The 26863-nt window shown below is 34.9% G+C and overlaps 1 protein-coding gene across 1 annotated transcript in view; it reads left to right on the top strand.

Moving 5' to 3' along the window:
* Positions 1-7385: 7385 nt before the first annotated feature.
* Positions 7386-26863, top strand: part of mical1 (microtubule associated monooxygenase, calponin and LIM domain containing 1) — a 127501-nt gene continuing 108023 nt past the window's right edge. Inside the window, exon 1 of the mRNA XM_056449358.1 lies at positions 7386-7480. The gene's annotated coding sequence lies outside the window, so the exon portion shown is untranslated. The remainder of the gene's footprint in view (positions 7481-26863) is intronic.

The raw sequence follows: 26863 nt of genomic DNA, 5'->3' as shown, positions 1-26863 counted from the left end.
AAACCAAATTGTAAGGCTACTTGCTGCACAGCTTTTTTGTGTTGGCTCAACGTTTACCCCAAGTCTCTATTGAAGTTGAAATTGTAGTCATTGGTGCTTTAACTAAAATTGTAAGTGGATCGGCTAAACTTAAATAAAGACTTGGGTTAAAAGTTGAGTCAACTCAAAAAAAAAAATCTGTGCAGGAAGTTGCCTTATAATTTTAAGTCAACATTTTTTTTCAAATGTACCATACTGCATATAAACTGCACTGTATGCATTTCTCAGATCATAATTTGACTTACTGCAGGAGATCTGACGGTTGATGGATGACGCCATGTTTATGGTCCTTGATGAACTGATGAATCATGCGTTTAGGAACTGGAAAAAGAAAAGTCAGCATAAATCAATTCAGATCTACAAGTGAACACAATATTAGTGCATCCCCATCTAATCAAACTATGCAGTTGTTTTCTATGAGCTGTGTGGATATTTTAACTGCAGTTGCTCACAATGGATTTGCAGTGTACAGTTCTGCAATGACCCCTTTCAAACTGTTCGAAATAACACTGAAATTCAATTTGTACTTCAAAAATGTATGACATGGTGTTATCTTTTTTTTAAGTGCAATAAACTTTGTTTCTAAAACTCAAATTTGTGCACGAGAGTTTGTGTTGAATTTTTTCCTCATAGTTAAAAATAGAATCTAGATGTTGTTTATTAATGTTTTACTGCTGATGCAACATGATAATGTAAGAAAATCTGGCCTTAAAAGGATAGTTCACCCAAAAATGAAAATTCAGTCATTTGCTTGTCACAAACTTGAGTTTGTTTGTACACTTGAACACATTAAAAAAGGTTTCCAACATTCTTCAAAATATCTTCTTTTGTGTTTAACAGAAAAATTTTCCTCATCAAAAATATTATTTAGTCGTTGTTTATTAATGTTTTACTGCTGATGCAACAAGATAATGCACAAAAATCTGGCCTTAAGGGGATAGTACAGTCAGAATTTATAATTGTTTGAGTCTCTTTGTTCTCTTGAACACATAATAAAAAGATATTCTGAAAAATGTTGAAAACCGGTAACTATTAACTTCCAAAGTGTTTGTTTTTCTTACAATGGATGTCAATGGTTACTGGTGTCCAACATTCTTCAGAATATCTTCTTTTGTGTTCAACAGACTGTTTTTCCTCATTAAAAATTGTTAAAAATAGAATTCATTCAATCATTTTCCTTCGGCTCAGTCCCTTTATTCATCAGGGGTCGCCACAGCGGAATGAACTGCCAACCTATGACACATATGTTTTACACAGCGGATGCCCATCCAGCTGCAACCCAGTACTGGGAAACACCCATACACTCTCTCTCTCTCACACACACACACACACACATACACCACGGCTAGTTTAGTTTATTCAGTTCACCTATAGCGCATGTCTTTGGACTGTGGGGGAAACCGGAGCACGCGGAGGAAACCCACGTGAACACGGGGAGAAAATGCAAACTCCACACAGAAATGCCAACTGACCCAGCCGAGACTCGAACCAGCGACCTTCTTGCTGTGAGATGACAGTGCTATCCACTGAGCCACCGTGTCACCCAGTACATTTTTATTTGTGAGATAAAGAAGTATTGCACATTTCAGTGAAATATTAAAAGTAAAATTACCATGTTCCCTAAAATGAACATTTTAAGTATGAAGTGTGTGTGTGTGTGTGTGTGTGTGTGTGTGTTATGCTTGTTTTTGTGTCTTGAACTAGCATTTTTACCCTATTCTCGAGCTTGTGCTATGTTATTATTACTACGCAATAAATGTCAATAATATTTAACAACTCAAATTAAACTTTCAGCATTCGTGTAAACACCACAGACGTATAACCGCTGGTGATAACTTCTAATATGAAGCATTTTTATGATGATAAATTAAGAAGTATTGCATATTTCTGTGCAGTAGTCGGTGCTTTGAAAGTAAAATCGTGAAAAATAAAATCAATATTTCCAAAAAAAAATTAACATTTAAGGTTTGAAAATTGTGAATAAAAATTGGTGTAATGCAAGTTTTTGTGTCTTGAATTATTTCCCTGTTCATACAGTGCTATATGAAATAGTCTTATTAATATTAATACAGCACGACAAATATAAGGACAGAAGTAACGAAACAAAGGAAAAGGTTTTCCAAGCAGAAGATCCTCGAATCCCAGGTGATCAGACGTCATTCATCATGATCCCATTGGGATTGTTATGGATTTGTAAGCAAAGAGGAGTGTGTTTGTGTGTATTTGAGTCTTATGTTTGGCCTAGGAGCCCAATACATGTTTAGATATGATCAAGCAGCAATAATATGACAATTATTAGTCATTTTAAAGTTATAGCATTTCTGCGCAGATGATGTATGATTATATTTGTCTTTTAGCCCTGACAGACTATAGACAAACCGTCTCTCATGCAGGATTGTTTAGTCTCCATTAACAAATGGATGGCTGACAATTTTCTGCAAATGAACCCTGATAAAACTCAAATGTTGACTTTTCGCTGCATCACCCCAATAATCAGGCGAGTTTTTGGAGGTTTGTCATTTATCACATTAAAAATCTGGGATCTTTGATAGAGCTCTGTGTTTTAATAGCCATGTTAAGTCTTACACGCTTTTTTACATCTGAGGAATATCGCAAAAATCTGAAATACTGTTTCAAAGGAAGAGATGGAGATGCTTGTCCATGCCTTTGTCTCTTCATGTTTGGACTATTGTAATCTTCTGTTCACCTGTCTGAACAAATCTTCTATGGAGCGATTACAAGTTGTGCACAATGCAGCGGTGAGGCTTTTAACCAGCACTAGTAGGAGGTCGCACATTACTCCTGTGCTTAAGCCTCTTCATTGGCTTCCTATTAGTTTTACAGTAAATTTTACATGGTTGCTCCTGTGGCCGGTTTCTGAGAGTGGCAAAGACCTCTTAGCCACTCCAACAACACGTCTTAAGACTGAAGGTGAGCATGCCTTCTGTGTTGTTGTGGCCCCAAGACTCTGGAACTCTCTCCCTCTAGCACTGAGAACTCTGGGATCAGTTGAACTTTTAACATTGAACATTTAAAGACATCTTTTTGGTCAAGATTTTAATTAACAGTATGGTGAGATGGTTTAACATTGGTGTTTCTGTTCTTGGATTTTTAATATGTTTTCTTTTATTGATATGTTTTATGTACTGTACCTGTATTTCAGTTTTCTTTTATTGTAACCTCCTGAGACCCAAAGAATTTTTTTCTTTTTTTTCTGTGATTTCCTACATCCTTTAGGTTAAAAAACATTACATTACATTTTGTTTTTATTTTTAATTTTACAGCATGTAGTAGTTTATTTACAAGTAAATTTGTTTTGGCCATCACCATATTGCTGGAGACATTCACTAAAAACAAGCAATAAAAACAATACAAAATACAACAGTTACAAAATTTATAATGCTAATTAAGATAGACTCTTATTAAATAAACCCACTGAAACAGGTACAAAGGATTTCTTATAATGGTTTAACCTACACTTTGGGACTCTATCTCTTCTACCAGAGGGAAGCAGTTTGTAATGTAATGTCCACTGTAGTGGACCACAGGACCATTTTAGTACGAAACGACCGCCACTCAGACAACAAAACTGTACAGCAGTGTTTCCCAACCCTGTTCCTAAAGGCACACCAACAGTACACATTTTCAACCTCTCCCTAATCAAGCACACCTGAATCAACTTATCATAACATCAGAAGAGACTCCAACACCTGAAGTTAATGGGTCAGAAAAGGGAGACATCCAAAATATGTACTGTTGGTGTGCCTCCAGGAACAGGGTTGGGAAACACTGCTGTACAGGATATGGCAGAAAAGGGATATTAATCCAATATTAATGTTACAAAAACAAAACAATAGTCATTTTTCCTTTTGTACTGAAATTCCTGAAACAGTTTAGTCTGAAAGAGAGCCGAACTCAAAAAAAAAAATTTATAATAATAAAAAGAAGTGATGTTAATTCAAAACAAACTTAACATAAAAGCGACTTAAAACTGATTGTCATTCTCTAAATGTCTCTAATTCTCTAATTTTCTGACTGTCAGACTCTAAGTCAGAGTCTCCCTCAACTATCTCAAGAGAATACTCTCTACTTCAGTTCTGCTTCTTACAACATGCAGTCATTAATTACATTAAGATGGTCCTGGTATCCACTATAGTTGACATTTAAAAAAGGATGATATTTTGAAACACAAACAATTTAACAGCTTTGAAAGCTATAATGGATTGTTCCTGACACTTTAATAAACAAATATATATGATATAATATATGTAAAAAAAAACATTTAAAAAGCTAAATTTTACATACTCTCTCCTTCCCATAAAATGTGCTAGTTTGTATGTCAGCCATTTTGGATGCAGTGTAAGAAGTGGTTCCGAGCATGCCAGCCAATCAAATGACATCACTAGAAAGCCCAGGATGTCCTCTGAACAGTCAAACAGGACTTGACAGAGTAGCTCAAAGAAAATTCATGAAAACACAATGTCCACTACAGAAGACACAAGTCAATGGGAGGGGTCTCGGGAGGGTAAAGCACTTTGTGACAATGTCTGTGAGAGGTGCTATATAAATAAACCTTTACTCATATGTTTTTTCTCAATTGCTTTGGCCGAATTCTCGATTGACACTTTTATTTTTCATAACAATGAGTTTATATCTCTGAACAATTAGCTTATTGGTTATATCAGATTGTCATTTCTTATTGATTTAAGCAAATTGCAAATGCTTTGTCGCATGTGTGCAAACAGTAAGTACAATTGTCTGCAGTTTGGACAAAAACTAATTGCATCTGGCTTGTTGATAAAAAACGATGAGTCGATTCTTATTTAAACTATTAAACTCTTCACAACTTCTCAATCATGTTTCATCATGTAAGCATCACACTCAAAACTGTTCAATTACCAAACATTTGTACTGTTTGTAGTGTCTGCTAAATTGGTAAATGACCTCTAGTTGCAATACAATTTGCGTTATCTATTTATAAATCAAGCTTGGTAGTATATAGAGATTGCCCACATCACAATCACTACATTCACCATCCTGAACTGCAGTAACAAGAATATTCTTTTTCATGGATGATATTTTGTAGTTTTTTTGTGTGTATTTGTGGTAACATAAGAAATATTAAATATAGAATGCAGTAATTGAACAAGCAAGATTGCACTTTGCATGTAATACATTTGTACTCAAATAAATGTACTGTATAAATACAAATGTTCATTTATCTATTTATTTTCTATGTACTATTCACTCTTCTCAACAAATATCAGATTTTTTAAACCTTAATTTCCATGGTTGACTGTCATGGTGAATAAACAACTAATCATTCTGAGCAGCGTGGCTCACACGATTACAAATACACTAAATGTTTAGTATGGAGTCAATCTAGGGCCATATATACTTGCAAAATATAGGAAAGTTTTGCAAACTAAAAATAAAGTATTAAGCAAAAAAAATAAAAGTAATAATCTCCAAATCTACAAATTATGCAAATCTCCAAAATCCACGATTCGAAAATTAATTTTTGAGAAATAAAATTTTTATTTGCAAACAAAAAAAAAATGCTAATAAATATCAAGCAGTGCAAAAAAAACATTTTATATTTGCAAAACATTTTTTATAGTATTGCTTACTCAAAGCCCGTACAGTCAATTGCAATGCTCATTTTGATTTGCTTTTAAGTCACTTTGTGGCCCTGATTTGACAAGGGGGCGGAGTCAAGTGAAATTGGGCGTTTATAGCAAGCCCGGACCTCCTTCCATTTAAACGTCATCACCTGGAGACCCAGTATCACTGGTCTTACAGCCCACTAGGGGAATTTCAATTGACTGTACGGGATTTGTAAAAGCAATGCTATAAAAATGTTTTGCACATATATAAACTTTTTTTTATTGCAAATATTTTAATTGTTTTTTTTTTTTTTTTTTTTTGCACAGCTTGATTTTTATTTTCAGTTCTTTTTTTGTTTGCAAATTTCATTTTTATTCCTCAAAACTTAATTTTCCCTTTGCAGCTCTTTCTTTTTGGTAGCAAAATTAATTTTTATTTCTCAAAACTTAATTTCCAAATTACGATTTTCGAGGATTTGCATTTGTTTGTTTATTTTTTGCTCTTCTTTTCTTTTAAAACTTTCTTTTACTTTGCAAGTATATATGGCCCTAGATTGACTCCATAGTAAGATGGTCTTGGCCAAATTACTGACAGAATAACTAGGTTTTGAAGCATGAATGACATATTTTGCAGACTTGCTATAAAGTTCAGAAGTTCCAGCAAACAGTTGTGAGATTTGCATTCACAGTTTAGAGAATGTTAAGTCTGTTTTGTGTCAAAGCAATTGAGAAAAACAGTAATACCAATACAATAGAAAGATTCAAAAGAGCCTTTAAAGTCAACTGAAAACCGGTTTATAGTTCACTAGCGCCATCCGCTGGTATTTTAACGTAAGCTGCACTATTAAACTGCATGAGAAAATAGTATTATTATTATCCAAGTACTGCTTATTTGTTAGACTTCAGCTATCTGGTCCATATTGTGTCTAACTAGATAAGGAAAGTAAAACTGACATAGTTTTAGCTAGCAATCATATTTTACGATTTATTTAGACTGAAGGTACGCCTCATTTTGAAACATCGTAATTATTAGACACTTTAAAAGTATAACTTGTTAATAAAGTTGTGAATAAAGCTTTAAGCAAGTGATTCTATAGATAGACTATTCAAGAGTGAAAGTTTGTGTGCAGGTGCTAGAAACCGAAGATGGGTTGACGAAATTAACTTTACCTCACAAAAAAATGCGCTTCCTGTTTCTCTGTGGCTCCAAAAGAGTCTGACTGATAATAACCTCGAAAGTGTTTTGGGTCTTAAAGAGAAAAGTCCTTTCTGCCGTGCTCTGTGCTGCTAATTATTGACTCCATCAAGTTTATTTACCGGAAAAGTTATCATAAACTCGTGGATATTAGTTACGTCGTGTTTACGTTATTTAAATTAGGTCCAGAAGAAGCGTCCAATCACTTACCTGATTTTTAAAATTAATAAAAAATATTTAAAACTTAGACTTTATCACTTTTTAGATAAATATTATCAATATTAATTTAATATACATCTTCCGTAACAAATATTGGACTGACAACTTTCATACACCAATGTAAACAACGCAACATTTATTTATTTTTTTTAAATCAGATACTTTTAGATCACTCATATTTCATGGAAAAACAACTAACTAGCATCCAAAGATTTAAATATTATTTACACAATTGTTAATAGCCTGTCAGCCAATCAAATAGTCGAACGTAAGACGTACGATTAATATTCATGAACGTGCCCGTACTCAGTTAGGGTTCGGAGATATCCGGGCGATCTCACTGTCGCAGGTGAGTGAAACTTCAAGAGACGTAAACAAGGATATACATCTGATTTAAAAGGACACAAAGCTGCTTTAACAGGTAACTTGTTTTCCTTCAAATCTCAAAGTTGGCTTATGAGTCCACTCATCACTAAATGAACCTGACAGTCTGTTGCACTGCTTGATTGAAGCGCTAATGTAAACTGTAGTGATGTGCTCAAAAGTTGATACACCGATGACACATTGTCTGCTCAATTTAATCGACTGTTGACATTTATTTTTACACAGAACATTTCGCAATTGAGGTAAAGTTAGTTTTATGTTAACAAATTCGGATTTTCTCCTTAATGATATAATTTCCGAAACGTTTTTTTTCACTGAACTACTCTAAATATTGAAATCGTATTAGCAGCCAATGACTATCAAATATTGTTCACAGTCAAATAAGTAGTGCTAATGTTGTTTTAAAATCATATTACATGTGATTTCAGGTCGAATATTCAAAGTACTATGGTAAACAAACGTTGTAGGGAGCAAGTTGTTACTGAACGAATGTGCGAATATAAAACCAACTTTACCTCAATCATTACGCTGTACTTTTGCATTTACACACATTATAACTGTATTTCTGGGTGTATGTGTAGCCTATGTTGCTGTCACTTTTCTTAACTTTAAGTTTACAAAGTGTGACATGCGATTTTTGCATTTGTGTTATGGTAAACCTAAACACTATAATGACTAATTATTGAGTACAATGACATTTGGGTGAATGAAAAGATCAATTTAATTAATGTTTTTAAAGAAATGTACAGAAATACAGTAGTTTATTAACATAAGAGTCGAATTAAAGCAGAGATGCCCAAAGTGGGGCCTGTGGGTGAAAGTTGGCCCATGATAAGTTTGATTTGGCCTATCTGAAAAGAAAAGGAGAATGATGGGGTGTGTGGTCGGGGCCGATTTTTGGGACTACCTTTGACAGAAATTGTCTTTTTTTTTTTTTCAAATTTAACGTAATCATTTGTTTCTTTGTATTATTGCTGAGCTACAAAAGCAGCCGACTGAAATTAAATTATTCAATTAAATGTTGTAAATGAATCAGACATAAAATGTAAATACTGTCACTTGACAGATAGAGGACAATGCACAAGATATCTGCAAGCAAATTAAGGTTTAAGGCAGGAGCAGCTTGACTAGTGTATTCAGCATTGTGTTATAAATGAGATTATGTTTTTATTGTAATAAGTTCATTATAAAATGTTAAAAATGATACTGCATTAGTTAATATGATTTACAGTAACGTTTTCTAGTTATCTTTAAATATTAGCGAATAAATTAGAAAATTACCCTAGCAAATTTAAAATCTAAGGTTTGCTATACAGTATTTAGCACACAGCACTCAATTAACTTGGGTTTTTGGCCCTTTATAGGAAAATGTTTGGGCTTCCATGCATTAAAGGAATAGTTAAATCAAAAATCAAAGTCATGTCATCATTTACTTACCCTTCAATGGTTTGAATGTCTTTGGAATTTCATTTCTGCGGTTGTAAACAAAGTATGGTAATCTAAAGAATGTTGGCAACTGGTTGCCGTTGACGTCAATGGTATGTTTTTTTTTCAACAATGGATATCAATGGTCGCAGATTTCTACAATTCTTCAAAATATCTTCTTTTGGGTTCAACAGGAAAAAGAAACCACTTGAGGGATAGTAAATGATAATTTTGTGGGTGACCTATCTTTTTAAAGGAATGTTTCGAATAGCCTTTGTGAAAGCTTCTGTGCTGCTTCACAGCAAGAAGACCGCTGGTTCCAGTCCCGGCTGGGCCAGTTAGCATTTCTGTGTGGAGTTTGCATGTTCTCCCCATGTTGCCGTGGGTTTCCTCTGGGTGCTCTGGTTTCCCTCACAGTCCAAAGACATGCGCTAAACTAGGTGAATTGAATAAACTGAATTGGCCGTAGTGTATGAGTGTGTGTGTCTGAATGTGTGTAAGGGTGTTTCCCAATACTGGGCTGCGGCTGAAAGGGCATCCACTGCGTTAAACATGTGCTGCAATAGTTGGCGGTTCATTCCGCTGTGGCGACCTCTGAAATAGAGACTAAGCTGAAGGAGAATGAATGAATGAATGAAAATAAAATGCTAAAACTTGCGAAATAATGTTCATGAACATTCAGTGTAACCAGTATGTTTATGTAACAATTAAACAACATTATTTTTGATAAACACAAAATTTTATTATATTTATACAATTACTAAAAAAATCAATACAAATTGTTTGAAAGTATAAGAAGAAAAGAACAAAGTATACAAATTGCCAATATTAGGTATGAATCTGTGCATGAAATCCACTGCCATTGCTTCTATATTGCAGTTTTAATAAGCAATAGGCCTTTGTTTTACAAGTTATAATGTCCCTATGAGTGTGTATGTGAAGTTTCAGCTCAAAAATACCATGCAAATAATGTTTAATAACTCTTTTAAATGGCCACTTTTAGTCTATGATCCTAATTGTGCCGTTTTGGTGACTGTTGCTTTAAATTCAAATGAGATTTTGCTCTTATCAAAAAAAGGGTGGAGCTATAAACAACTATGTGTCACTATAGACTTAACTTTTAACAGAGGGCTGCTTCCTTCTCAGGGCTGTTTATGCGAATGAGAGAGAGATCATCACAAATGGGTGGGGCTTTTCCCCTTGTACAAAGGGAGAATGTAAATCAAAGTGTTTCCGCAGTCTGTTTTTATGAAGTGTAATTATAAAAAACAGGATTAATCATTTTTTTACTGTTAGAGGCTGGCTATATTCACACACTGATGCCACACAACTGTGTTCAAACATAATAGATCCTTTTTAACTTTTGTTTCATTATTGTGTTTTTGTGGTGTGGTGTGTGTGTGCGCTTTACTTGCATTTGGGCACACTTTTTGCCTTTTGTCTTTGCTCTTGAAAGTCCTGTCTCCTTTTGCAAATGCGTGAAAGCTGCACTGAGCCTGTTTCCTGTGATAAAGGCCCTCGGGATGTTGCAGAAACCTGTTGCCAGTGATGTGTATGCATGTGCGTTTGTGTGTGTGTGCGCGCGTAGTGTTGAGTCATTCAGCTGTTTTTATTTAGCTCAGAATGATGACTGATCACCTTGTGAGTCTTAATTCTGTTTGTTGGTGATGAGTATCTTTCTTACTGCACTGGAGTTACTTAATCTGGGCATTTCAGTGTTTGCTGAAGTGAATTTATTTAAGCAATTCTGGCATTGCGGATGTGACATTTGTAGTAAAAATTTGAAACCTAAATTCACAGAGAATATGTTAACATTTTTTAAATTAGCACAAATGAGTTATCAGGGATCAGAAAATCGTCAATCTGTAAACATGTTTTATATTTTAATTTAGGGAAGTAAACATAAAAAAACACTGTAGAAATGCTGGGCCCTTCATTTCGTTCCAACACAAATCGATTCAATTAACTTAATTGTTTTTTTTTTTTTTTTTTTTACAAATTTAAGTTGATTGAACATAAATTGACTTGAATTAAAACTTAAATTAAATTATCCCAAAAATGTATTTAAAATGAGTTGAAACAACACAATTCATAAGTAGTTTGAACAAACAGCAAAAGTCATTTTTTGAGTGTTGAAACATTTGATTTATTTCCCCCTCCAAAATTAAAAAATAAGCACAAAGTTATCAGGGATCAGAAAAAACATCAATCTGTAAATGTGTTTTATATTTTAATTTAGGGAACTAAACATAAGTAAACTTGTAAAAAACATAAAAAAACACTAAAAATACTGGGTTCCACACAAATCCTTCATGTCGTTTCAACACAAATCGATTAAATAACTTTATTTATTTTTTTACAAATTTAAGTTGATTGAACATAAATTGACATGAATTAAAACTTAAATTAAGTTGTCCCAAAAAATGTATTTAAAATGAGTTGAAACAACACAATTCATAAGTAGTTTGAACAAACAGCAAAAGTCATTTTTTGAGTGTTGAAACATTTGATTTATTTCCCCCTCCAAAATTAAAAAATAAGCACAAAGTTATCAGGGATCAGAAAAAACATCAATCTGTAAATGTGTTTTATATTTTAATTTAGGGAACTAAACATAAGTAAACTTGTAAAAAACATAAAAAAACACTAAAAAATACTGGGTTCCACACAAATCCTTCATGTCGTTTCAACACAAATCGATTAAATAACTTTATTTATTTTTTTTACAAATTTAAGTTGATTGAACATAAATTGACATGAATTAAAACTTAAATTAAGTTGTCCCAAAAAATGTATTTAAAATGAGTTGAAACAACACAATTCATAAGTAGTTTTAAGAAACAGCAAAAGTCATTTTTTGAGTGTTGAAACATTTGATTTATTTCCCCCTCCAAAATTAAAAAATAAGCACAAAGTTATCAGGGATCAGAAAAAACATCAATCTGTAAATGTGTTTTATATTTTAATTTAGGGAACTAAACATAAGTAAACTTGTAAAAAACATAAAAAAACACTAAAAAATACTGGGTTCCACACAAATCCTTCATGTCGTTTCAACACAAATCGATTAAATAACTTTATTTATTTTTTTACAAATTTAAGTTGATTGAACATAAATTGACATGAATTAAAACTTAAATTAAGTTGTCCCAAAAAATGTATTTAAAATGAGTTGAAACAACACAATTCATAAGTAGTTTTAAGAAACAGCAAAAGTCATTTTTTGAGTGTTGAAACATTTGATTTATTTCCCCCTCCAAAATTAAAAAATAAGCACAACGTTATCAGGGATCAGAAAAAACATCAATCTGTAAATGTGTTTTATATTTTAATTTAGGGAAATAAACATAAAAGAAATAAGCTTTAAAAAAACACGAAAAATGCTGGGTTCCACACAATTCCATAATGTCCTCCCAACACAAATCAATTCTTAACTTTATCGTTTTTACAAATTTAAGTGAATTGAACATAAAACAATTAAGTTGTCCCAAAAAAAACTTATTGATTGTGTTGTTTCAACTCATTTTAAATAAGTAGTTTGAACAAACAGCAGAAGTCATTTTTTTGAGTGTTGAAACATCTGATTTATTTTCCCCTCCAAAATGAAAATACTACAGAGTTATCAGAGATCAGAAAAATATCAATCTGTTATGGAGTAATGCCAGTGTTATGGATGTGACCAAAAAATGTTTGCGAGCTCACAATATAAAACATACTTTGTAGAAATTCTGTGAATTAAACTGCACAAGCCAAAAGATATAATGATAATCAAAAGGATAAAAGTCGGCTCACTATAGATAAAAAAAAATATTGATTTTATTTTATTTTTGCTTTTATGAGGAAAAAAAGCTTTGTTTTGGATGTGACATGTGAAATTGACACTTGTGTGACTTTGGTAAATCAAATATAATTGTTTGAAAACATTGACAGACATTTTTGAGTGTTTTTACGGTCCTGTAAAATAGACGCCTGCACAAAAAAACTTAGAAAGGGATTTGCTATTTTGGTAAAATGTAATTATTATTTTTTTTTACATTTGCATGGAATTGCTCAATTGTGGGAAATAAACATATAAAATAAGTAAACTTAAATACTGTAAAAAAAAAATGCTGGGTTCCACACAATTCCCTCATATGGTCTCAACACAAATCGATTAAGTTCACTTAATAGTTTTTATAAATTTAAGTGGATTGAACATAAAACAATTCATTTGTCCCAAAAAATGAATTGTGTTTTCAACTCATTTTAAATGAGTCGTTTAAACAAACAGTAAAAGTATTTTTTTGAGTGTATCAAGTTAACTATACAACATACTTTGTAGACATTTTGTGAATTATTAAACTGCAAAAAGAAATAATCTAAAGGATCAGATTTGCCTATCTATAGAACAAAAATATATTTATTTTATTTTTACATTTTTCCAATTATGACGAAAAATGTTTTTTTGTGAAATTGACACTTGTGTGACTCTGGTAAATCAAACTAAATCATTTGAAAGTGTTGACAGAAGCAGTTTTAATAAAGTAAAAATGCAAGCCTTCACACACTATTTAGAAAGAAGTTCGCTCTTTCGATTAAAACCTTTTTTTTTTTCTTCATGGTAAGGTGGATTTGAATGGAGTTGCTCATTTCCTTCCAGGACTTTTATCAAGATTCCATCATAGAATTGACCTTATATCTTGCTTTACAGATTGTTTTATGACTCTGAATTAACAGCACATATCCTTGTGTTACGTGCTTGTCCCGTGTGAAACTAAAACTACACAAATGAATGTCACTAAACCTGTCAAGAATGTGTCAAGGTTACATTTCAAAACTAAACAAAAACATTTTTTACCTAGAAAAAAATGTATATAAACCTTAAGAAACAATAAAGTTTCTTAAGTTGCCTATTGCCAAAGACATTTTCCAGTTTAGTATGATGCAAAAATGATATATTAAACCCCATTTTAACCCCGTTTGTTATCTTCTCCTTGCTGTAATATCAAAATGAAACCATTAATGCAGTAAATTATATTTGTTTGTGCAAAGATCTGGTATCAGACGGCTTTTTTTTACAGTATGTTAAGCTACTTGATAAGATAGTAAAATATAAATTAGTTTACAACGTATGTGCATCATAAGGAAGCAGATTTGTGCGTTTCATCTTAAATCAATAGACTTTATCAAGCTGTTAATGAGCCCACAGGGATAAAATACTGTATAATCGCACCCAAACTTAGAAATGCACAGTAAATATTGTATTTAGGGATAATTATCATATGTAGTCATATAATGATAGTTTTAGGTAGGATTAATCATATAAAACCATGTCCATGTCACTTTCTATGTGAAAAATGAAAGGAAAATTAAGTGTAATTTTAATTATGACATTAGCTGATGACAAATAATGCACACCCTGCAATGCATCTAAACATTTGTTAAGCATTTAATCATGTAAAAAATATTATGTGCCATTCATATCAAACTTGCGGGCCGCACCGACATTAAACTTTCAAATTAAGGCGGGGGGCCTGCAGGCCGCGAGTTTGAGACCCCTGTTATAAGGGCTTATTATGCCGTCTCTGTCGCCATCTTGTGAATGGACAACGTCCACCGCCTTTGCTCTGCTCAATGACCGATGAGCTGTCTCTCAGAAATTACAAATATTTAAAATAGGCACTATCCTTACAGATAAACTGCATAGTTGCAATCTAAACAACAACATTCTCGACCCCAGCATTTTTCACAGTGTATACTAGGGGTGGGCGATATGACCTAAAATGAATATCACGGTATTTTTCATCTTTTGAACGGTGATGGTATAATGTCATGGTATTACTTTCAATAGCAAAATAATATACATCTTAAGGAAGAACGGACAAAAGAAAGTCTCACTTCTATCACTCTTTAAAAGTTTTGGTTTGGGTCATTGTAAATGCTCAGTCTCGTTATGAGCTGATCTTCATTTCTCTGTGTTGGTGGAATAAAGCAGGCGAGTCAGCCGCACCAATTTATGAGCAGACAGACCCTGATTCTCGCGATGACCACCAGCGCAATACCGCTCTTTGTTATGAGCCGTAGTTTCAGTGTAAACTTAGTAAAGGTGAGTTTCTTTGGCGATGATGTGTACAGTGTTAGATTTTATATTTAGCGGACATTTGCGCTGAACACGCGGTGAATGCAACGCATCAAGATTCAGGCACCTTCTCCGAAAACACTCGATTGATCTCAGCTGGCGGATCAACATTTGCCTCATGTCATGATGACATGTCATATCATCTGCGCCATTACTATTATTATAACTTTAGGTGAGGTTTGCAAACCTGTGCACTTTTCACTCTTCAGCCGTTTACATTTCCTGCGGTAACAAAAGCTCCCTGTTATCTGACAGCGGGAAGCGTTGAGTGACTGACAGCTAATATGAACCAATACAGCAGCAGGGTAGAGCAATTCAGCAAGTTTTTAGAGAAAATCAAATCAGATTGCACTACAACCATTATATTCAGACACACAAATGCTCCCAAATATATTATGAGGGCGCATAGATTAAATTTCGGGCGCTCATGCAATCAAAATGGTTGCAATTTCGAGCCCTGTAGTATAAGGACATGTATTCAGACCACAACTGAACGTTTGAAGAAAATTGAATGCCTTATTATTTAGAACGAGCTATTATTGATGTAAATGCAGCTGTTCAAGGCGCATAATTGATTTATTACGGTATTGACGGTATTAGAAAATCCATGTCGTGGCACAATGTCACACTGGTGATGACTATGACACCGGTGTACCGCCCACCCCTAGTGTATACTATTATCACAATAACGCAAATTAAGTTATATGTTGTTGTGCCATCCTAATGTAAATCATTCATTGAAAGGTAGATATTCTGTATGTTTTTGACAAGTTATTGTAAGCCCCCCCCCCCCCCCCCCCCCCCCCGCCCCCCTTTACATCTGTGAGAGGTGTTAATATGTGTCATGACTGGCATGTTTATGTGAAAGATCAATATGTGTTGAGCGTCTCGCATCTGCTCTGCACCTCACAGGCCTTTATGTTCAAACAAAAGCAAGCCTGACACACTCAAAGCAGTAGCTCCACCATTTGTTTAATGTCAACTAGACATGGCTTTTTTTGTTACCAGGAAGTGGTGTGAGAGGTGTTATTGGGCGTTTCACGCTGTGTGACCATAAAGCATCCAGGAAGTGGTGCAACATTTAGTTTGAAGCAGTTTGTTGGCACACAGGGGGCTGATTACAGGTTTTGATCGTGGAGGCACAAAGCCATGCACCTGAAGTCACATGCTGTTTTTATTTTCCTCAGGAGGCTTGTTTTTCTTTGGTATGGTATAAGTAGAGCAAGATGACTGAGATGAGAAATGACATCAAAAAAAGAAAAGATTTTGAGTTTTACATTTATAATTTGTGTTTTCTCAAAGTATTAGTGACAGATTTTCTCCCTTTTGGGTGAGCTATTCCTTTATGTTTAGTGATGCATCAAATCATGCATGTTGTTCTGCATGCTTTTAGCATCATTTCAAGAAGTTAAACAGGGAAACAAGAATCAATTTAAATGTTAAAGTCACAGGGAAATCAGTCATTAAAACAGAAGTGTCACTTGAGCGTAAAATGAGTCTAAACTGATACATAAAAGAGCAAAATGACATAATATAATGCCTTTTAAAAATATTATATTATATTATATTATATTATATTATATTATATTATATTATTATTTATTAATTTTCTTTTCGGCTTAGTCCTTTTACTAATCTGGGGTCGCCACAGCGGAATGAACCGCCAACTTATCCAGCATATGTTTTATGCATTGAATGCCCTCCCAGCTGCAACTCATCACTGGGAAACACAGCGCATGTCTTTGGACTGTTAGGGAAACCGGAGCACCCAGAGGAAACCCACGCCAACACGGAGAGAACAAACCATCCACACAGAAACGCCAGCTGGCCCAGCCAGGACTTGAACCAGTGACCTTCTTGTTGTGAGGCGACAGCGCTACCCACTGCGCCACTCATTTGTGCTTATATTATATTATATTATATTATATTATATTATATTATATTATATTATATTATATTATATTATATTATATTATATTATATTATATTAATTACATATATGTATGTGTAAATATTAGGAATGCTCTGATCAAGAGTTTTGCAGCCGATACCAATTCCTTGTCATGGTGATCGGCTGATACCAAGCACCGATTCTGATGAGCTAAACTGAACTGAACTTAAACACTACAAACTGAACTACACTGTTCCTATTTACTGTGACCTTTTATGTGAAGCTGCTTTGACACAATCTACATTGTATAAGCGCTATACAAATAAAGGTGAATTGAATTGAATTGAATTGATGCTTCAAGCTTTATAATGCGTTAAGCACACTTTCCCTTTAAGTATGATACTTGAGTGGAGATCTTGCCTTACCTAGGAGAATAAATTAAAGATGTTGCATAAAATTCTTTAAACACATCTCTTATAACCATTTAGTGTGGACATGCCATGGTCGGAAGCAGCGTTACAGAAAATAATAGTGAAAAACAGATACAAAAAAGGTAACAAAAATGACTAACAAAGCAATTTGGAAACTTTAATTCAATTCAATTCACCTTTATTTGTATAGCGCTTATACAATGTAGATTGTGTCAAAGCAGCTTCACATAAAAGGTCACAGTAAAGAGGAACAGTGTAGTTCAGTTTGTAGTGTTTAAGTTCAGTTCAGTTTAGCTCAGTTCAGTGTGGTTTAATAATCACTACTGAGAGTCCAAATACTGAAGAGCAAATCCAACGATGCGCAGCTCTATAGATCCCGAACCATCCAAGCCAGAGGCGACAGCGGAGAGGGAAAAAAACTTAACTAAATGGCAGAAGTGAAGAAAAAAACCTTGAGAGAAACCAGGCTCAGTTGGGCACGACCTTTTTAATTTCTCCGCTGGCCAAACGTCTTGTGCAGAGCTGCAGTCTCAGCGGTGGAGGCTGGAAGCTGGCCTCAGCGAAGACTCGTCTGTCTCTGGAGCATCACAGGAATCAGTCTCATGTTCTCCACTCCTCCATGACCACCACAGTAGCTGCTCAGGATACGGCCTGGTCCAGGATATGGAAACCTTGGGATCATCTCGTCGTTGGTCTTGGATCGAATCAGTGACTCTGCATAGTCTGAGGGCCTCGGAATGAGTATCCCCAGGTGGAAATGCAGAATAAAGAGAATAATTAGCGTAGCTGCTGTTCATAGTGTATATCAGCAAGATGCAGAACCTGTGTGGAAGCCCCCTAAGTGGTGCACTGAGTGTATGCTTTACTAAACAGATAGGTCTTTAATCTAGTTTTGAATTGGGAGAGTGTGTCTGAGCCTCGGACGTTATCAGGAAGGCTATTCCAGAGTTTAGGCGCTATTAAATGAGAAGGCTCGACCTCCTTTACTCGACTTTTCTATTCTAGGTACTACCAGAAGCCCTAAGTTTTGAGATCTTAAAGAGCGAGTTGGATTGTAGCGAGACAGAAGATAGGTTAGATAAACAGGAGCTAGATTATTTAAAGCTTTGTATGTAAGAAGCAATATTTTTAAATCAATACGAAACTTAACAGGCAGCCAGTGTAAGGAGGATAAAATTGGGGGGAAACACTGCAAATGATGGAAGAAGAATTCAACATGTCTCTATGAAGTTTGGAGCACATATTTGATGCATAAGAAGTTAAAATGCACACCTATCAATCCATTACTTCTTTCCTAATAGGAAATGGGTCCATAAACTACTGTTTATTACAATGTTATATTATTAAATGTTTAAGTTAAATATATATATATATATATATATATATATATATATATATATATATATATATATATATATATATATTTTTTTTTTTTTTTAACAACCATGAAATCCATATATGCAAACAAATTTAATTAGTTTACAAATGAAGTTATGTGTATCAAAATGAATAGGTATTGAACACATGAAGAAAGGAAGGTGTAGAAAGGCAGTAAAAGCAACACTCCGCCCTGTGTAAATGAATATTGGCTACTACAGTCCAACATCTACATTATCAAGATGATGAAGATGAAACCAGAGTGGACTTTTCAGCAAGACAGTGATCCATAACACAGCCAAGGAAACTCTCAGATGCTGTCAGAGAAAGAAAATCAAGCTGTAGAATGGCCCAGCCAATCACCTGACTTGAATCTAATAGATAATGTAAGATAAAGCTCAGATTTGGTAGACAAGACACCGAGAACCAGAGTGTTGTTAAAAGTATTAACTTCAGTCAGTCCTGAAGTTTTAAAAATGTCCATTTCTCGCTAACATTTGAGCGCTGCCGAGGGCTTTCTTAAACACAGCTGATTGGCCAGTGTGTTCACATGTCAACAGAAATTACTGTGATTGGTCTTAAAAGTCATCAGTTCACCATTCTCCACCGTCGTTCACTGAATGCAAACACTAATACAGCAACATGAAGTGTTTCATAGCCTTCTGATAAGTCTGTCAGGCTTTATTCTGCGATAACAACCTTCTAGATGTACTTTATCCCTAACATAAATGCTTTCAGTCTTCATACATCATGTGATGACTGATTTGAAAGAGACCATGCTTGTTTAACTCGCCTGTAATGTTTTGCTATTGTTCTTCCACAAGTCAGGTATTTATTGTGTAACTAAAGCAAAGTGAAAGAACTTCAAAAATGATTGAAGTCCTCCTTTTGTGTTTTTAATAGCGCAGACTTGTTGTATGAAACCACAAGAAGTCAACAGAAGCAGGTGACGCTGAGCCTTGATTTAAAATAGCCTTGCTTCAGAGATAGTCAGTGTTTGTTGGTAACCTAATTTTGCACATATGGTCACATGAAAACACTTAGCAATATATTTCACCCTGGGTTTTTTGTGCAGCCTGCAGACCAATGACTTCTTGGTGTGAAACCCTGTTGTCTTTGTTGTTGTGTTGTGGCACCAGTGTGCATTTGCTCGTGGTTTGCTTGTTTTAAACTAGTTTTAATCAAGTCATGTAACATCAGTTCTCTTCTGTATGTTAGCACAGGGTTAACGTCACAACATGTAGATTCATTGCTTATTGCTGAAAGTTGTAGAACTTGATTCATAAGTGCCAATGTTTACAAAACGTGATGTTTTTGTTAAGTCATTTCTGCCTCAAACTGATCTGGATCTTCCCTTTTTTTTTTTTTTTTTTCTTTTTTCCTTTTTTGCCATTTTGCGATTTTGTTTATTAAACTCACTAACGTCTACTTGTGTATATATAGTCAGTGGTAGAAAGAGAACTGAAAAATCATACTCAAGTAAAAGTATCATTACTTGCACAAAAATGTAGTGCAAATACAGTAAAAGTATCTGTTGTAAATATTACTCATGTATGAGCAAAAAGTAGCCCTTTCGAAAGTACTCAAGAGTATCTACACGGCATCTTTAGGAACGGTCATCCAGAAACATGGATTTTCCTACCACTGCTATGCTGATGATACCCAGCTATACCTCTCTTTTCACCCTGATGATCCCTCGGTTCCAGCTCTCATTTCAGCCTGCCTGTCAGACATTTCACACTGGATGAAAGATCATCATCTTCAGCTTAACCTCACGAAAACGGAAATGCTTGAAGTTTCTGCCAACCCGACTCTTCACCATAACTTCTCAATCCAGATGGATGGAGCAACCATCACTGCATCCAAAATGGTAAAAAGCCTTGGAGTAACGATTGATGACCAACTAAACTTCTCTGACCACATTTCGAGAACTGCTCGATCTTGCAGATTCGCACTCTATAACATCAGAAAGGTCCGACCCTTCCTATCTGAACATACAGCTCAACTCATTGTTCAAGCTCTTGTTCTCTCCAAACTAGACTATTGCAACTCTCTACTAGCCGGGCTTCCAGCTAATTCTATCAAACCTCTTCAGCTGCTTCAGAACGCAGCAGCACGAGTGGTCTTTGATGAACCCAAAAGAGCACATGTCACTCCGCTACTCACCCGTTTGCACTGGCTGCCAGTTGCTGCTCGCATCAAATTCAAAGCTCTGATGTTTGCTTACAAAGCGACCTCTGGCTTTGCTCCTTCGTATCTGCTCTCACTTCTGCAGATGTATGTGCCCTCCAGAAACTTGCGTTCTGTGAATGAACGTCGCCTCGTTGTTCCATCCCTAAGAGGGAAGAAATCACTTTCCCGAACTCTCGCATTCAATCTGCCCAGTTGGTGGAATGAACTCCCTAACTACATCAGAACAGCAGAGTCACTTGCTGTCTTCAAGAAACAACTAAAAACGCAACTGTTTAGTCTCCACTTTCCTTCCTAATCTTAACCGCCTCTCTGGCTATACCACTAACTGTTCTCTCTCTCTCTCTCTCTCTCTCTCTCTCTCTCTCTCTCTCTCTCTCTCTCTCTCTCTCTCTCTCTCTCTCTCTCTCTCTCTCTCTCTCTCTCTCTCTCTCTCTCTCTCTCTCTCTCTCTCTCTCTCTCTCTCTCTCTCTCTCTCTCTCTCTCTCTCTCTCTCTCTCTCTCTCTCTCAAAAAAAAAAAAATTACTAATGCTTTGCTTCTTAGACTTTACACACCTGAAACTTGTCTATAGCACTTGTTCACTGCTGCTCTTATAGTTGTGTAAACTGCTTCCTTGTCCTCATTTGTAAGTCGCTTTGGATAAAAGCGTCTGCTAAATGTAAATGTAAATGAGTAGTGAGTATTACACTGTAAAAAGCTGATGTATTTACATACAATTTGTGCGTGTGTGTGTAAACGTAACATTCTGTAGTGCATTTAGTTATTGTCCAGCAGGCACACAACGTCATAAGCAGAGATGGCAAAAGTACACATCCTTTAATTATGTAGAAGTACAGACACTCATGTTTAAAATGACTTTGGTAAAAGTTGAAGTACCGATTACACTTTTGCACTCAAGTAAAAGTAAAGAAGTACGGCCTGAAAAAAATGTACTTAAGTAAAAAGTACCCATTACTATTACATGTTTTGGTTTCACTAAATATCCGGTTTCCCTCATAGTCCAAGGACATGCAGTATGGGTGAATAGATAAACTAAACTGGCCGTAGTGTATGAGTGCATATGTGAATGTGAGAGTGTATGGGTGTTTCCCAGTACTGGGTTGCGGCTGGAAGGGCATCTGCTGCGTAAAACATATGCTGGAATAATTGGCAGCTCATTTCGCTGTGGCGACCCCTGATAAATCAGGGACTAAGCTGAAGGATAGTGAGTGAGGAATGGGTATTGGTATTGATACAGTAATATAAAATGACTTGCAATTCAAATTTTTATGTTAAATGTTTGTTACCAGTTTTATGAAAGTAGCCAAGCTGCATCACACCCAACATTGCTCAAACAGTCAGCCCATGTATCATCATCCTGACGCAAACTCACAGCATTTTGATGCGATTTACTTTCTATGTGCGATTTGACTTGACAGGAATCACAGGACTGATTTTTCTAATCCCCATAGACAAGAAAAAATAAAGGAGTGACTGCAGTTTGAAAGAGAATAGTGCAGTAAAAGTACAGATACTACACTAAAAATGTTCTCAAGGTACAGTATAAGTACACATTTATAAAACTACTTAGTAAATTACAATATCTGGGAAAAACTACTCGGATACAGTAATTTGAGTAGTTGTAATTTGTTACTTTACACCACTGTATGTAGTTTATTCATATGTAAATAAATAACATTAAATGTCAATTCAGTGAAACGCATGGCATACGTTTTCACACTAATGTCTAAATCATAAAATTGTCTATATCTTGTTGTTTGTATATCAAGTTACACAGCGGGGGTCTGTTCTTCATATGTGGATTACTCAATTAGCTGGATTTAGTTATTGACGATTTGACACGATCCAGGATTGTTTCGATCTTCAAAGCTTATCCGAGAGTTGTTGTCATAGCAACAGGTCTACTAGCTCAAACCTGCTCAGGAGCAGGTTTTCTCACGTAAACAGAATTAGATGGGGTTATTTATTATATGTACTGAATGCTGATATTTTCTTACATTAGTAACCGATAGATAATATACACTTGGGGAAAAAAGTTAAATAGTTTAAAAAAGTTTATGTATCACACTTATAATATATAATAATTAATAATATTTAAGATAAAATTCATAATATTTATATAGATATGAGTAAAACTAATATATAATAAATATTATATCAATAAAAAAAATAAATAAATAATATATATATATATATATATATATATATATATATATATATATATATATATATATATATATATATATATATATATATATATAAATAAAAATAAATAAATAAAAATAAATAAATAAATAAATATATATATTTTTTTAATACTTTTATTTATGCTTATTTTTGCTTATTTATCATAATAGCTTTAAGATCTGAAGTACTCTCTGCTGTCGCTTTGTATATTGTTTTAAATACCACACAAATATTCAAAGTATTCAAAGTCACATTAGAAACAATGAACACTGAACAAAGCATAATTAGTAGCTGACAATGTATTATAATGCAAGGATGCTATTGTTTTGTTTGCATATCTCTTGGGCTTTTCACATTTCAGCATTTCCTACATGGACTTTTTTTCATGTACTACAATGACTACAATATACGCATAAAACGGTCTCTCCTTTACACCATAAGAAACAAAGTCCCATCTTACAGATTCTGTCCATTGATTGAAAACATGCTGTTTGTAAATAATGTAGTATTACATTTATCTCAGATGAGTCATATTCAGTGTACACAGGTTGTTTGTTTACAGAGAAGAGATTTTGCTTCTTTTTTATACTTTTATATATGCTTATTTTTATTTATATTTATTCATTTATATTTTTAATTTTTATTTATTTATTCATCTATTTATTTTATTTTTATTTTTTAAATCAACATCAGCAACAGCTCTGTGCTTCATGGAAACCAACAATAGAAGTCACTCAATGTGTATACTTTTGTCATGATTACCAGCGATCTCTAACCACCAGAGGTCGCTGGTAAGAACTCACTTTCACATGGACTACATCTTATGAACTACAAATTAAGTCATGCCACACACACACACACCTGCTCCAAGTCTCCACTGATTGGACTCCCACAGCTGATGCTGCTTCTGGACTAATCACACACACTACTTAAGCAGCACACACACTCACTTCCTGGCCGAGTCTTGTTTACCTGTAAAGTGACAATTCAACGCGGTTTCCTTAGTCTTGTTTCTCCGTGTTTTGACCCTTGCTCAAGTTTGTCTGTTTGTCCCTGTTCACGCCTGTTATAGTGACTACGATTCTGGATTTGCCTTTATTCATCTGTTTGCACCTGTGTTGACCCTTGCTTGCCTGACTACCAAATAAACCTGCACTTGGATCCTAACATTGTCACTGTCATCCACGTGTTACAACTTTTAAAATTGTTAATGAGGTTTGAGTGCACTATTCTGCCTTTCTAAATGGCTGGTATTTTAATGTGTATCTTGCTTGTCACGTGCAAGTTTCAGCTTTTATGGATATTCCAGAAAGATGTTCAGGCAAAAGATGTTTCATTTGATTGCCGTTCTTGCTTTTGACCATCATCCTATTAGTTTTCTATGAACTCACATCAGTACTAGTTCTGATAATGCACAATTTTTCAAACAGACCTAGTGTTTTCGATGTTTGCCAAACTGTATGAGGTTGCCAGGATGTTTTTTTGTTTGTTTATTACTAGGTTGCTCAGCTATTACAATATTGACATAATACAAAAGTATACAAAAACAAGTTCTGATCGGCTGATAGGTCATCTAATCTGGCACAGTTGCTGTCACATCAACAGTTAATGGGCTTGCTGCTCAACATTTTAAATACTTTGTGTATTTTTACACTAGCAATGTTTGCAGTGTGTTTTTCTGAGACCCCCCTCCACCCCAGCTCCGCCTGTGTTTAGATCTGCTAGGGAGGTTACATATATATTGTGTTTGCAGCAACAGTGTATTATATTCTATGACTGCATGTCTGTGAATATGCTGGCAGTAGCAGGTCTCTTGGTACTGGCTCAGGCATAATAATCAAAGCAGCAGCAGCATAGCAGATCTATTCCTCCAAGAACAAATACATCAACATTGCCATATACATTTTTATTACCACACTGAATCTCTCAGAGTCGTCATGACAAAAAAGGCTTATTTTAACAAGTATAATAAATTTTAAAAATTGCATATAGTAAACAAACATAGTAAACAAACATTTCAAACAAATTACAACATTGGAAAAGATTTATAAAATAACCTGTCTGCAAAGTTTCAGCTTAAAGCACCCATCAGATTTTTTTATTATACCTTTCATAAGTTTCTATTTATAGTTCTGAGCCGCAGGTAGCGGTTTTTGTGTACTGCGCCTTTAAGGCTAGTCCTTCACGCCCACCATTCCCATGTGCCTGTCAGCGTGCCTCAATCTCCTCCCTTGGCTGCGTCAGAAAACAGACAGACATAAAGGAAGAATATCTCACGTAACATTTGTGAGAAATACTACTGTAAGAACTTTACCAATGAGTATTTGATGCATTTGTTGTGGAGTTGCAACGATGAATCACACATAGGCATGGGCCGGTATAAGAGTCTGACGGTATGATAACCTTGGATAAAAATGTCACGGTTTCACAGTATTGTGCTCACTGCTCTGAAATATTCATTCATTCATTCATTTTTTTTCGGCTTGGTCCCTTTATTAATCTGGGGTCGCCACAGTGGAATGAATCGCAAACTTATCCAGCATTTGTTTTACGCAGCGGATGCCCTTCACTGGGAAAGCTCTAAAATATACTCTTTTTAAATGTCTGTGGTAAAAATCTAAAACGTTTTCCCCTTTTAAAACAATATATTTTATTTTTTGAAAGATTTCAAATATTTTGGAGCAGTAAACGTGTCATACTAAATAATGAAAATGAATAAATTGACTTCTGCTGTCTTCATTTGTTTCAAAACACAGATTTATTTACTACTTAAAATGGCATCTTTGGATATCTTTTCTGCTGAAGATACTGTTGTCCTAAAAAAACAAACTAAAACAAATTTTGCACATACCTTGAAAACGGTTATCGTCCCATGCCTAGTCACACACAATGTCGTTTCAAAGTTCATGCACACGCGCAGATACACACAGACTTACAAACACACACAGCACGGACACGCGCGCACACACTTTGCACTCTTTTTGCATGCAAATGTGACAGGATACAGGTTAAAATCCACTGCTGTATGGATATCTGTTATGTTAATGTACAAAATAAACCTGATTTAACGTCCACAAACCGCGATTGAAGCGTCTTCTTTTATAATTGTTCTGTAATTCATTACACACAGGCACTGTTTTAAAACATGTTAAACTTGTAAAACTCACTCTTCATCACATTTGATGATGATTGATGATCACAGAGAGCTGAACAGATCTTTTATTCCCGGTTGCTTTGAGCACGTCCTGTTTTGTTGATATGATTAAACGCGTTACTACGGAGACATGTTAATATACAGCTGTCAATCAATTTGGTGGGCGGGGGGACCGCACTCCTACGTCAAGTTGCGGTCGGTCTGAAAATCGCTTCAATCGGTCCACCGTTTTTATGTTGTTAAATTGGAAAAAAAAGGACTGGGTGTGTTTATATCACCCCAATATGACGGTCTATACACTATACCTACACATATGTCTGTCCAAACAGCTTGAAAAGTATATTTTTCACCATAGGTGCCCTTTAAGCTTTTGGTGCTGTGATGGACCGCTATAAATACAACAATCTGAATATTCTTAAAATAAAATGTAACTGTTTATAATAAGTATGTGTTGTTCACAGTATTTAGACATGCCCACAATAAGAATATCAAGCATGTTTAATACCATGAATATCAGCATGTCTATTTCTGATGCGGGTGGCGCAGTGGGTAGCATGATCGCCTAACAGCAAGAAGGTCACTGGTTCGAGCCTCGGCTGGGTCAGTTGGTATTTTTTATGTGGAGTTTGCATGTTCTCCCTCTGT

This window comes from Danio aesculapii, chromosome 23 (genome assembly GCF_903798145.1).
Source record: "Danio aesculapii chromosome 23, fDanAes4.1, whole genome shotgun sequence".
Classification (NCBI taxonomy): domain Eukaryota; kingdom Metazoa; phylum Chordata; class Actinopteri; order Cypriniformes; family Danionidae; genus Danio; species Danio aesculapii.
Note: the sequence above shows the minus strand (reverse complement) of the source record. Positions and strands in the feature narration are given on the sequence as shown.